Raw genomic sequence first — 13,658 nt, 5'->3', positions numbered from 1 at the left:
AAGCATGTTAAATACTCAAAAGAGCAGAGAGCAGGGCCCGTAGACGCTTCTAGTGCAGGACACAGGAATTCTAGGCAGTGGGAGAAAAGGGCCCTGATTGGTGGCTGAGAGTAAAAAGAATACACCATTTGAATAGTGCTGTTCTTTTTCCTCACTTTATTTAAAGGTATATAATTCCTAGTAGTTAGGACATCTAAATAGCTCAGTAAACTGGTCAGAGGCGGGAGGATCGCTTGAGGCCACAAGTTTTGAGATCAACCTGGGTAACGAAGACTTGTCTCTTACAAAAAAAAAAATTTAAAAATTTGGGCCAGGAGTGGTGGTGCACACCTGTAATCCCAGCTACTCAGGAGACTGAGGCAGGAGGATCACCTGAGCCCAGGGAGGACAAGGCTGCAGTGAGCTGTGATCACGCCACTGTACTCCGGTCTGGGTGACAGAGCGAGAACCTCTCAAAAAAAAAAAATTCTAAGAGAATATAGCTTTTCATTTTAATAGAAATTATTAGAAAAGCTTACATATTTCATTAGAGCCCAGTTAGACTACATTTATTCTGTAAAAGATCTATATAAAAATGACAACCTCATAGTTTATCATGTTGTAAATCTGATTTAACTGTTTCCCTTCAATTCCAATAAAGATTTCTTCAGCAGTAGATGACAATTCTGAGAGCATATTATAAAGAAATAACTAATAAAGGAGATGGATGATGTTATAGGTTGGTTGGGTTTTAGTAAATAGTTGTTCTATGAAGGCTTAGAAAATAGGGAAAATTGAATAGTTGGTACTTTGAATTCGATAGGAAAAAGCACTCAGAAGAAAAGAAAGTCTACATTCACTGGTGTTTAGATTGAGAGAGATTTAATTTTCCCATCAAGTCCAAAAGTTTCCATCCAAGTCTACAGAAACAGAAAGAAAGGGTCTTGGCTTACACTTAAAATATGCATTGTTGTAACCATACAAGCGAAATACATTATAGAAAGCTTTTAAAAATTTGGTCTTGAAGCGCCTAACATTCCATGCTTTAGTCATATCTGTGAAACCTCTTTTTTTAAGATTAAAGGCATTTTAAAAATAAATGTTTTACAGCCGGGCGTGGTGGCTCACACCTGTAATCCCAGCACTTTGGGAGGCTAAGGTGGGCAGATCACCTGAGGTCAGGAGTTCGAGACCAGCCTGGCCAACATGAAACCCCATCTCTACTAAAAATACAAAAAAAATTGGCCGGGCATAGTGGCGGGCACCTGTAATCCCAGCTATTCGGGAGACTGAGGCAGAAGAGTCACTTGAATCTGGGAGGTGGAGGTTGCAGTGAGCTGAGACCACGCCACCGTACTACAGCCAAGGTGACAGAGTGAGATTCCATCTCTAAATAAATAAATGTTTTTCAACTTGTTTTATGTGAGAAATACCAGCTTTTCATTGTTACCACCAGTTTATCTCAGGTGTCACTCAGGTGGTTCTGCTGACCGAGGCACTGGGCATTTTAAATACGGAGTTTCCCTCCACCCTTTGATCAAGTCTGAAGTTTGTCCATCCTTGGCGGTGGGCTAACTTAAGTATGGATTCACAAACTTCATTTGATGTCGTAAGTCATGAGGCCACCCCAGTGCCAGTGGTTGGGCATCACAGTGAGTCTGAGGTGATGAATTTGAGTTAGCTGTAGGCTAGTTCTGCACCTCAGCAACAGCCCATGGATGGGGTAATAGCCATTGACTTTGCCACTTAAATTTCCAGGGAGAAGAATAGCTTATAATTTATCTGAGGAAAGTAATTGGGAAGGCTTAGATACTGAGAAGAAAGCCCTGTTAAAATCTAGGTAGCATTTCCTTTTTACTTATTTATTACTAGAGGGATGGGAGGTTCAGGCCTGAGTCAGGACTTTACAATTTGGTGTCCTTCCCAGAGGTACTTTAGGCCTCATCATTTTTTCAATTACAAAAAAAATTTTTTGATGGAGTCTGGCTCTGTCACTCAGGTCGGAGTGCAGTGGTGCAATCTCGGCTCACTGCAACCTCCGCCCGTTGACTTCAAAGGGATTTTCTTGCCTCAGCCTCCCGAGTAGCTGGGACTACAGGCACGTGCTACCACGTCTGACTAGTTTTCTTATTTTTAGTAGAGACGGGATTTCACCATGTTGGCCAGGCTGTTCTTGAACTCCTGAGCTCAGGTGATCTGCCTGCCTCGGCCTCCCAAAGTGCTGGGATTACAGGCATGAGCCACAGCACCCAGCCTTCAATTGCAGAAATTTTTGAAGGGAGAATATTTGATCCTCACATAAAATGTCCTTGTTTCTGAAAGAAAACATGGTAGAAAGATTGTCATTGAGTCCATGTCTTTGCCACCTTGTTGGACTTGATTTCCCTTTCTCTGTGTTCCTCCTGCCCTCAGTCTCTCTCATTCTATCCTTTTTGCGTGTGGAGTTGTGGGCAGGTCATTGGACTGGGACTGACTTTACCAGTTTTGAGGCTGCGGGGCTAATCAGTCATTCTCTCTGAACCTTCTACCTCTAAAGTTTAGTTCTTTTTAAAAATTCTTTTTCTTTTGTTTTAATTTTTCCTCACCACTATACAAGCGAGGGTAGATAAAGCTTGGTATTATTATTATTGTTATTATTATTTTGAGACAATCTCGCTCTGTCGTCCAGGCTAGAGTGCAGTGGCACGATTTCAGCTCACTGCAACCTCTGCCTCCTGAGTTCAAGTGATTCTTCTACCTCAGCCTCCTTAGTAGCTGGGACTACAGGCATGCGCCACCACACCCGGCTAATTTTTGTATTTTTAGTAGAGACAGGTTTTCACCATGTTGGCCAGGCTGGTCTCGAACTCCTGACGTCAGGTGATCCACCCACCTTGGCCTCCCAAAGTGTTGGGATTACAGGCGTGAACCACCGTGCCCGTCCCCTATAAAGCTTAGTTCTGAATTTCCTGTTTCAGTGTATCCTCAGCAGCTACTAGTTGGTTTATTCTTTTTTAATCTTTTTTGGTTTATTCTTTTGATTTTTGAAGAGAAGGAGAAAAAAGATCTGAGTTTGGCTCTCCCATCTTAAGTGCAGCTTTTAGTTGTTTTATAGTCATAGACGCTGTTGCACTGGACAGCATGCATCCTGGATGTAAACAATGTGGAAAAATCAATGGAGTGACCATTTTGAGGTCAGTGGTGTTGCATAAAGCACCAGCGCTATGCTGTTCTGTGCCAGTTTCCTCTGCGTCACGTGCTTTCACAGTTTGAATTTCAGGCATCTGTGTGGTGGCTTCAGTGCATTCTCCACTGTGCTTCAACCTGGAAGCACATTCTGCCATTCAGAAAGACCGATTCCAATCATGTAATGGGACCACATGAGATCCATGCTCAAATTACATGAATAACAGAAAATCCATTTAACTCTTCTCATTCAAGAGCTGTTTCTAAGTAAACAGACTTTCCAGAGCTCGACGAAGTGAAGAAGCCCTTCTTTCAATTCCTGGGCAGAATTCAGTGGTTTTCATATCATCTGAACCTGCTGTGCTGCTGTTTATTCTATCACTGTCATCCTTGAAAGGAAAAAAGGAATAATCTTACCCTCCTGCCCTTCTTATTTTATATCTTCCATCTTACCCATCTATATCCATGTAGTCATTCCTTCCGAGTTCCCTGGTTTTAATCCAAAAGACTCCGTTAACAGCAATGTCTTGGCAGACCGGGTACCACTTCCGTGCCATTTGAGGGCTCTGAGTCTTTGCTTCATCTTAGGAAGATAAAGATAATTTGGCAGAAAGTCAGAGATGGAAATAGAAGGTTTGGGATGATAAAAGATGGGTCCTGTTTTGCTGACATTCTTTTACTCTGGTTCTTGGTGCGTGTCTTTTGGGATTCATTTCTTGTTAGCATGAATAGCACATGCTGTTTGTTAGGTGCTTTTCTTTTTTGGAGAACATGAAGTGTTTCTAACAAAACTGAATGAACTAGAAAGAATTCTATTTTGAGACATCTGTAGTTGATGCGAAGTATTTCTGTAATCCTCAATTACTGTACTTACATATTTGCACAGAATTTTTTTTAATTTTTGAGGAAGCCTCTCTGGAGTCTGTATTTACAGGAGCATCCTGAAAGCCCCTACTATGTAGCTGGTGGGAGAGAGAGGGACAGCCACGCCCATCCTGTGAGCAGAGCACAACTTCAGGCAGAGTGAACCCCTTCTGAGTTCTCATTGGAAGCTTTCTGTTGCTCAGCCTCTGGCAGATTTCAAAATCTTCTGCTTAAGCCAGGTGTGGGGGCGTGTGCTCCTAGACACTGACTCGCGGGGCTGAGGCAGGAGGATCACTTGAGCCCAAAGTTGGAGACCAGCCTGGGCAACATAGCTAGGCCTGTCTCCTTTAAATAAATAAATAAATAAATAAATAAATAAATAAATAAATAAATACCCTTTTCCTTGACCATTGTGCTTTCTGCTGCCGCTTTGTAGGGATGGGGTGGGGTCAGAATAAGCATGTGCACGAATGGCGGAAAGCTTTGGTGGTGTTTTTTTGTTTCTTTCTTTGTGTTTTGAGGGGTGGGGGAGTCAGCAGTGAACCTTTCTGGCTAAAGAACAACACATAATTTCTATTATGAGATTTAGAAGGTTAAATACATTTTTTTTCAGGCCTACTAAGTTGATAGACCAAAAGTATATAGTAGAACAGCACAGTAGAAAAAATTTAAAGGTGAATTTCTTATGGTCCAAAAGGATGGATAGTCACAGTCCATAACCTTTCGTAGTGTACGCTGGAATTGGAATCTCTTGCTTTGCTCTGAATTTTAGAACTAGAAGTGTGCATGTATGTCAAAAGATTATGCAGAGCTATTTTCTTTGCTAATGATGTAAACATTTGCACTCCATGAATGGGACTTTATAATCTGGAAATGAGCCTAAGGTTGCATATACTGAAATCATGTTTTAAAAGTTAAGGTTGACTTAAGCATATACAAGGCTGTATTTTAATTGTAACTAGAAATCATTTAATATGCATACAGAACCTCAAGTATCTTATCATGGAATTTGTGAATGATGGGCCTTGCTGAATTCAAGGGTAAGGGAAACTGGTAACAACTTGTTTTAAATCAACATAAGTTCCTGCTTGCTTGACTTAAGTTGTTTGAAAATCTGAATTAAACAGGATCTCACTGTCAGGAAACATCTTCTAAGCTTGACGTCTACATTTAAGAAGGGAACATGGAAGAGAGGGCGAGACATGAAACTAAAATAACTGGCAGGGTAGGATCAGACTGCACCTGATTTTTGCACCAAAGTTTCATATAGGAATAAATAAAAAGGAGGACCACTTGTGAGCCAACCTAGGAAGGACTTGCCAGAAAGTAGCAGCTCCTGCTGCAAAATACAGTGCCTTCAAAATGATTCTCTGTGTGAATTGCATGCAATTTCATGTAACCATAAAGTGTAACCTGTATGTGCATGACATGTGTCTAGAATGTGTAAAGTTAGGATTCAGCAGGAAGGGGCCTAGCCCTGTCACTGTGGTGGATCAGTGGACCTGCTGAAGTCACTGGAGTTATGTGACTTAGGTTTGCAGCATCAGACCCCTGTGTTTGCATTAAGTGGCCATATCGTTGAAATTGGATCCATCTCTCCCTCAGCTTTCTTTCCTACTTTGCAGCTTTGCTGGTTTTAACTGCATTCTTCTGCTTCTTGGTATCCTTTATTCTTTTGAAATAAAAAGATGAAATACTTAATTCAAAGAAGACTTGTATTTATTTTACCAGTTGCTCTTAATTTACTAAAGGTATACGACATGAAAAGAGTTGCATTCCGTTGCCTTGGTTGTGATTCTGACCTTAAAATATGCTCAGTTCTAAAAGCTTGAGGAGCATTCTATACTGGTCCTTCTGCATTTCAACCTGTCACCAAGGGGAGTGTTTCGCAATCCGCCATCCTTTCCCTGAATGCTGCTGCTGCTCTATGACGGAAAGCTTGGTGACCTCTTCACTGGACGCATCCAAGGCCAGTGAAAAAAACAGCCTATTGGTAAATGAACAAGCTGTATGCACATGCTATTTTCCTTCAGGACCAAATGCCCTGTGCATTTTAATATTAAGCATACTTACTGCAGGGACCAGTACTGGTACCACTGCCAAATTACACAATGATGCGAGTGCTTTGGGGTTTTGAAGAGCTGAAGGCATACATAAGATTTAGTGTTCTCAGGCCGGGCACGGTGGCTTACGTCTGTAATCCCAGCATTTTGAGAGGGGTGGTTGGATTGCTTGAGTCCAGGAGTTCAAGACCAGCCTGGGTGACATGATGAAATCCTGTCTCTACAAAACAAAACAAAAAAAAGGACTTGGTGTTCTCACTTTGTGACCATCCTGCTCCCCACTGGAGGTCCCTAGAGGCAGGTGCCTTTCAGCTAAGAACATCTGGGAGTCTGTGGTTTGTGAGGAGCTTGCTGGCACATTAATGTAAAGGGTGTGATCTTTTTAATGGCCACACTTTTCGGTATAATGTCTTTGTTTTCATTCTCTGATGTCAGGGAGGTGAAAAGAAGGCTCAGGCACTTTTATCAACTGAACCAGAGTAACTTGTCACCTCCTTTTTTGCTAGCCTCATTTCTAAATAGACTGAATGTCTGTTTCCTCTCCTTTTCAACTGAGAAGCCCTTGGCGTACAGCGGAAAGGGGCTGTGTGGGAATGCGTTTTGCCACTGCAGTCATGAGCTGACCCAGCCTTCTGTATTCTTGGATGTTTTCTTTTTTTTTTTTTTGAGACGGAGTCTCACGCTGTTGCCCAGGCTGGAGTGCAGTGGCGCGATCTCGGCTCACTGCAAGCTCCGCCTCCTGGGTTCACGCCATTCTCCTGCCTCAGCCTCCTGAGTAGCTAGGACTACAGGCGCCCGCCACCGCGCCTGGCTAATTTTTTGTATTTTTAGTAGAGACGGGGTTTCACTGTGGTCTCGATCTCCTGACCTTGTGATCCGCCCGCCTCGGCCTCCCAAAGTGCTGGGATTACAGGCTTGAGCCACCGCGCCCAGCTGGATGTTTTCATTCTAGGCTGAATCCCATTGTGTTATAGCAAACAGGCCAGACCCTAAGAGACTATGTGCTGAAAAGATTTGTGAAGCCCCTCAGTTCCCAGTGACTTTTAGAGCTTATTGTCATGAGATTCCTACCCTAGCCCTGGGCAGTGTGGGCAAGGACACCGTAGCGCCTGGGCACTGAGTCCGGGAGTTGTATTTTAGCCTTCTCTCCTCTCAGCTGTAGAGTGAGGTGTTTGGGTCTTCAAAAGTCATTTCAGCTCCAGCTTCTGTGGTTTCAATATGCTGGGGGTACCTGGCTGAGGCTCCCCACCCAGGTGGCCTGGCTGACAGTGACAGTGTCATAGAGTGCAAGATAGCCTCTGTCACCGCACTGCCAGCTGCAGACACCAGTATGGAGGGGTTATGTGGGTGAAGTTCAAGGCTTCTCTCTGTGAACAAGCTAAAAAGAACCACTCATTTGTCATTTCTCCTTGGCCACAGGCTATCATGGCAAAGGCCTCTTGCTGAGGAGTAACACAGAATTGAACCGATTTTAATATTGTAAAGCCACTCCTGTGGACAAAGGCATTGAAGGTGTATGCTTCAAAGCATTTTTAAAAGTCACCTGGGATAGGACAGTGATGTCTATCCTTCTTGGATGATTATAGCTCTAAATCATCACTCCCAACCCCCAAGACAAAAACGAGCCTGAGAAACCAGGAAGCTGGTTTGCAATGTGTTGCATTGAGTTGGGCCTTTCCTGCCGCAGTTCCTGCCGCCGGGGGAAGTGTTGGAACCCTGCATACAGGTCCTGTCGCAGCCAGCTGGGAAGCCGAGGTGAGCAGACCTCCTGGGACAGATGGAGCCCCAATGATGAGGCCACTCAGACCCACAAAAGGGCACTGTCAGGGGCCTCCACAGCTGGGATTGCCCCCCATGTTTTGGCTTTTTTTTAAAAAAAAAACCTTTTTTTAATTTTAGAGATGGAGTCTGGCCATGTTCCCCAGGCTGATCTCGAACTCTTGGGCTCAGTCCTCCCACCTCAGCCTCCCAAAATGCAGGGATTACAGGTATGAGCCACCATGCTTGGCCTTAAGAAAAAAACTTTATTAAAGTAAAACATATGGACAGAAAAGTGTATGTGTGCATACAGCTCACTGTCTTAACAAACTACACCCATTTGCACAGCACCCAAAGTGAGAAACAACATTGTCAGGACCCCAGAAGCCCCCTCGTGTTTCCTTCCAGACATTCCCTCCCAGCATCACCCCTCTCCTGACTTCTGACCCCCAAGGTTGCTGTGTCTGCGCTTGATGTAAAGGAATCCTGCTCTTTTGTGCTTGGTTCCTTTCTCCCAACATTGCATGTGAGATCATCCGTAGTGTGTATAGTGGTGGATCGTCTGTCCTCGTGATATTGTAGTTCCCAGCTTAGGGCTATTATGGGTAGTCCTGCTATGAATATTCTAGCATGTGTCTTTGGTGAACATATGGACGTGTTTCTTCTGGGTGTGTGACTAGGAATAGCGTTGGTGGGTCACAGCGTATGCCTGTGTTCAGCTTCAGTAGATCCTGACCCACTTCTAAACGTGCCTAGCAGTGCTGGAGCCATTTATGGGCATGTCAGCTGGCAGGGCTGCGAGCCTCCCTCCATCGTAGCTCGCTTCTGTGAATGGCCCCGCCGGCAGCACAGGGAACAATCCAGTGAAAGAACCGAACCTGCCTTGGACGGCTAACTAACTGTGGTCTCATTCTGTTTCCCTGAAACATGGAATTAAGTTTCTAATACAACGTTCTTTCCCTCTTAACAACAATACTATTCATGTCTACATTTATTGTAAGCATTTACTTAGAAGATAAGGCCTATTTTCCTCCAAGAAGGTGAGTTTATACTCAATGAAATTAATTTTTTTAGTTCATTTAAAAGTGCTACCTAACAAGTTGCAGATTTATGGATTTATTTCTTCCTGACCTGCAGATTATAAAATGGTCTCACTCTCAGGGCACAAGAAGCAAGAGCACGTACCCAAAGGCCAAGGAAGTGGCTGCCTTTTTTGTTTTTCCTTAAAAGATGTCCTCTAGAGAAATTCCCACAGCCCCATTATGAGATGGGAATTTGCTTGATTTAAGGAGATGATTCCACTTTCTTTCTAGTAATCTAGGGCATGAAGTGGATGGTTAGATACAAATCTCCAGTGTTAAGTGCCAATAATTTTTGGCAGTATGAAAAAGTGGCCGGGTACAGTGGCTCACACCTATAATCCCAGCACTTTGGGAGGCCGAGGTGGATGGATCACCTGAGCTCAGGAGTTTGAGACCAGCCTGGCCAACATGGTGAAACCCCGTCTCTGCTAAAAATACAAAAATTAGCAGGGCGTGGTGATGGGCACCTGTAATCCCAGCTACTCAGGAGGCTGAGGCAGGAGAATCACTTGAGCCTGGGAGGCAGAGGTTCCAATGAGCTGAGGTCACGCCACTGCACTGCAACCTGGTCAACAGAGCGAGATTCCATCTCAAAAAAAAAAAAAAAAAAGGTGCTTTTCTTTTTAAAAATGTAATTAGAGACGTAGTCTTGCTATGTTGTCCAGGCTGGTCTCAAGCAATCCTCTTGTTCTGGCTTCCCAAAGTGTTGGGATTACAGGCATGAGCCACTGCCAAAGATTTTTCATTACTATTATTACTTTACTGGGAGCTGGTCAAGTCCCAAAGCCCTCTAGCTCTCCTAAGTTTTCAAAAAAAGGGAAAAGACTTTTTCCACATAATGTCAATCCCATGTGTCAGATTCTCTTGTGAACACTGAGACGTGTTGGTCAGGAAGGGTCCAGAAGCTGTGAGTGCACAGCGGGTGGAACCGGAAGGGGAATTCGTTTTTGCCTTACGGATCTCCTGTCCTGACTCAACACTTAATGGCACAGTGTCGCGGGTGCTTTCTTGAAACCTGGTGATGTGAACAAAGAATAAAAATAGCTGCTTGAAATGCCTCCAAATGAGCAAATGCAGGCATTGTTGGAATTCCAAATTTCAGAGCTGCTTTCCGGAGTCCTCGTGGATTAACGTAGCAGGAGTGGGTACTGAACAGCAAGGATGGGGCTGGAACTGTAAATGCAAAAAGCATGGTTATAAAAGGGGCATGTCAAAGGGCCAAGGATTGGAGAACGATCAGAGTTCCTAATTTGGGGTAACCATAGAAATCGTTAGCTCCAGCCCTGCTAGACAGCGATGGCTCAAAGAGGCAGCTTGTCAGAGTTGGTGCCTCAGTCCCCCGCCAGTGCCCCCGCCCTGCCAAATCTCACTTAGAGGAAGCTCTAAGTGTGGGGAGGAGGGAGGGTAATTGGAATTCAGACAGGAGCCAGTTCCAAGTGGTATGTAAAGTATGTGAATGAGCTTGAAAAGATGATTTTATCCAAGATGGTAGCTCAGCTTAATGTTCTCTTCCCATAATAACCCCCATCACAAATACACAAGGGCCTCAACACCCAGATACGAATGGAATGATACACTTCCTTCCCTAGAATTGTAAGGCAAGGGAGAGGGAGAAGCATTTACTTGCCTCTAAAATATAGCCCTGGTCCCTAAGTCCATGTGTATTTAGGGGGAGGCAGACAAGGAGATCAGTGAACAATTTGGCTTAAATTGGTTTACAAAACAAAAATTACAATGTGAGCGTAATCAATTATACAGAATGATATAGAAACAGATGGAGAAATAATGTCAGCTGCTTGGTGGAGAAGTCAATTCATCTGGAATTAACAGATGAACTGTTAAGAATGAGCAGGTGTCCTTGGGCATCAAAGGGGCAAGGGTATTTCTGGCAGAGCAACCAGCAGTGTTTGCAGGTGTGAGAGTGCATGGGCTGGTCTGCAACAGGCCCTGTAAATGGGCGAGGTTGGAGATAAGCTGTGGGGTGGAGGCAAGGCTGGAGGTGAGCTGGAGAGGTTGGGAAAGAATTGGAAACATTTTGCTCTGTCCTCTGAAATCCCGACACATGCCACATTAGATTGCATGGTTTCTAGGGAGCTTCAGAGGTCCTAATGAGCATTTTAGTCTGATTTTAAAAAGAAAACGATTTTAAGGTTCTGTCACAGAAGATATAAAAATGTGTGACATACTCCCTGTCTGCCAGAAAGCACGTTCTTCTGCACATTTAGAATGTATGTAGAAAATATAACTCTTTAAAAACTCACAAATACAAATTGTCTTCAAGTATTCCAGAGGGAAAATAAAAATAATATATTGGCCCCTTTAGGAAACAGAACGGCCTCTCATTTCCTGGACAGTGGTTGACAGCAGCCATGCCAGTGCTACCTGGATTCATGGATGTGCCACACGGTGATCAGGTTCTGTGATCTGTCACGCTATGGGCAGAGGAAATAAACCCACTGGCTTGATGCTTTCCTGAGTCCGTGTCAAGCAAGGGCAAGTGGGAGACATTCAGAGTAGGAGTAATTGGTATTATGGGAGCATCTGGGCTTAGATGACAGGTTGCGTCCAGCTATAAATAACACCTGACTTAAAGCAGCTTATGTAAATAACAGTTTTAATTTCCTCCTTTTCACCTGTTAATGAGGGAGGGATTCCTGCCCTGGGATTGTAGCAATGGCCAAACACACAGCACCTGATACTGGACAGGTAAGCTTGACAGCAGGTTATTAGTAACCTGAACTCACAGCTCAGGGGAGGAGGACACTGCCCCACACAGGGCTCCATGGGAACTGCACTCAGGAACAGAGGGAACCAGCCGGGGCTGTGGGAGGCAGGCTTTGTGGTAGCAAGAGGGTGTGGTGACCCCTGGTTCCCACCTGAGAATATGATTGACTTGTTTAAGTAATTCCACAGGCTGGTAAGGAAGTAAAACCCACAACTCGTGGGTGAGCAGGAGCCCTGCCTGGTCTCCTGGGTAAGGAGGGATGTTTGCTGGGGGGCCTCATCTTCGAGAACAGAGTGAGGAGGGGAACTTGCAGCTCGGTCACACCGGGCCCTTCCAATTGGAGCAGAGATCAAGGCAGCACATAGTGTTGGGTTTCAATTTTAGGTCTTACCCTACAGGTTTATTAGCACACGTGACACTCAACCCTGAGGTAGGAGGGCTTAATTCCACAGCTTTGGATGCCACGGCTAGGTTCCTGCCTTTCCTCAGTGCCACTGTCGCTGCCTCAGCCCCCAGTGGGTGGTTTCCTCCTTGTGCATCCCTTCCATTTTTCTCAGGCAGGAAACTTTTCTGTGGCCCCTGTGACTTTCAGATCTCAGGCAGAGCTGGTCCCATCCCACTACTCTCCATCTGCAGAGAGGACAGATCCCCTTAATCCGTTCAGATGAATTACCATGCATCTCTCAGGACCCAACCTGCTTTCCTGAGCTCCTCGCTGCCCAGCAAGGAGCAGTGGACGTGGCCATCAGACAGGCACCCCAGGGCCTCATCTTCACCCCAAAGCAAGCCTAGGGAAAGTGGAGTTCTGGAAAGTCACACTGATGTGTGTCACACCTCTGTGCTAAAAATTGGATCCATGGTCTGGTAGGCAGTAATATATCTATTATATAGATATATTAATATAAATCTAATATATGATTTATATTTATATAATATATCTAACATATTATATGATTTATATTTATATATAATTAAATATAATATAATATATATTTATGCCCCCTCTTTTTTTTTGACGGAGGAGTTTTGCTCTTGTTGCCCAGGCTGGAGTGCAATGGAGCAATCTCAGCTCACCACAACCTCCGCCTCCTGGGTTCAAGTGATTCTCCCGCCTCAGCCTCCCGAGTACCTGGGATTACAGGCATGCGCTACCATGTCCAGCTAATTTTGTATTTTTAGTAGAGATGTGGTTTCTCCACGTTGGCCAGGCTGGTCTCGAACTCCCGACCTCAGGTGATCCGCCTGCCTCAGCCTCCCAAAGTGCTGGGATTACAGGCATGAGCCACCACACCCGGCCACCATTTTTTTTTTTTTTTTTGAGACAGAGTCTCACTCTGTCACCCAGGCTGGAGTGCAGTGGCACAATCCTGGCTCACTGCAACCCCCACCTCCCAGGTTCAAGCGATTCTCCTGCCTCACCCTCCTGAGTAGCTGGGATTATAGGCACACAACACCACACTCAGTTAATTTTTGTATGTGTAGAGACAGGGTTTCACCATGTTGGCCAGGCTGGTCTTGAACTCTTGACCTCAAGTGATCTGCCCTCCTCAGCCTCCCAAAGTGCTGGGATTATAGGCATGAACCATCACGCCCAACTATACATTTATACTTTTGAGACAGGGTCTTGCTCTGTCTCCCAGGCTGGCGTACAGTGGTGCAGTCTCAGATCACTGCAGCCTCAACCTCCCAGGCTCAAGCGATCCTCCTGCCTTAGCCTTTTGAATACCTGGGACTCCAGGTGCATGCCACCATGCCTGGCTAATTTATCTTTACTTTGTAGAAATGGGTTCTCACTCTGTTGTCCCAGCTAGTCTCAAACTCCTGGGCTCAAGTGATCCTCGTCTTAGCCTCCCAGAGTGCTGGGATTACAGGCGTGAGCCAACATGCCTGGCTGGCAGAATATATTAATATTTGCGTGTACCACAAATCAAAATGTTTTAATACAAAAACTGATTATCTGTGTCTGTTGGCTTGTGTATATAAAAGATTTGTGAAATAGTCTCAGGTGAGGAACCTAAGGAA

General features: G+C 44.7%; 1 long non-coding RNA gene across 1 annotated transcript; it reads left to right on the top strand.

Moving 5' to 3' along the window:
* Positions 1–7,302: 7,302 nt before the first annotated feature.
* On the top strand, positions 7,303–11,378 carry LOC139359112 (uncharacterized). The gene is made up of 2 exons (XR_011614807.1): positions 7,303–7,826; positions 11,235–11,378. It is a non-coding gene; the product is annotated as an uncharacterized lncRNA (long non-coding RNA).
* The last annotated feature ends 2,280 nt before the right edge of the window (positions 11,379–13,658 follow it).

Source organism: Macaca nemestrina, chromosome 1 (assembly GCF_043159975.1).
Source record: "Macaca nemestrina isolate mMacNem1 chromosome 1, mMacNem.hap1, whole genome shotgun sequence".
Taxonomy (NCBI): domain Eukaryota; kingdom Metazoa; phylum Chordata; class Mammalia; order Primates; family Cercopithecidae; genus Macaca; species Macaca nemestrina.
The sequence above is the reverse complement of the archived record's forward strand: the minus strand, read 5'-3'. Positions and strand labels throughout refer to the sequence as shown.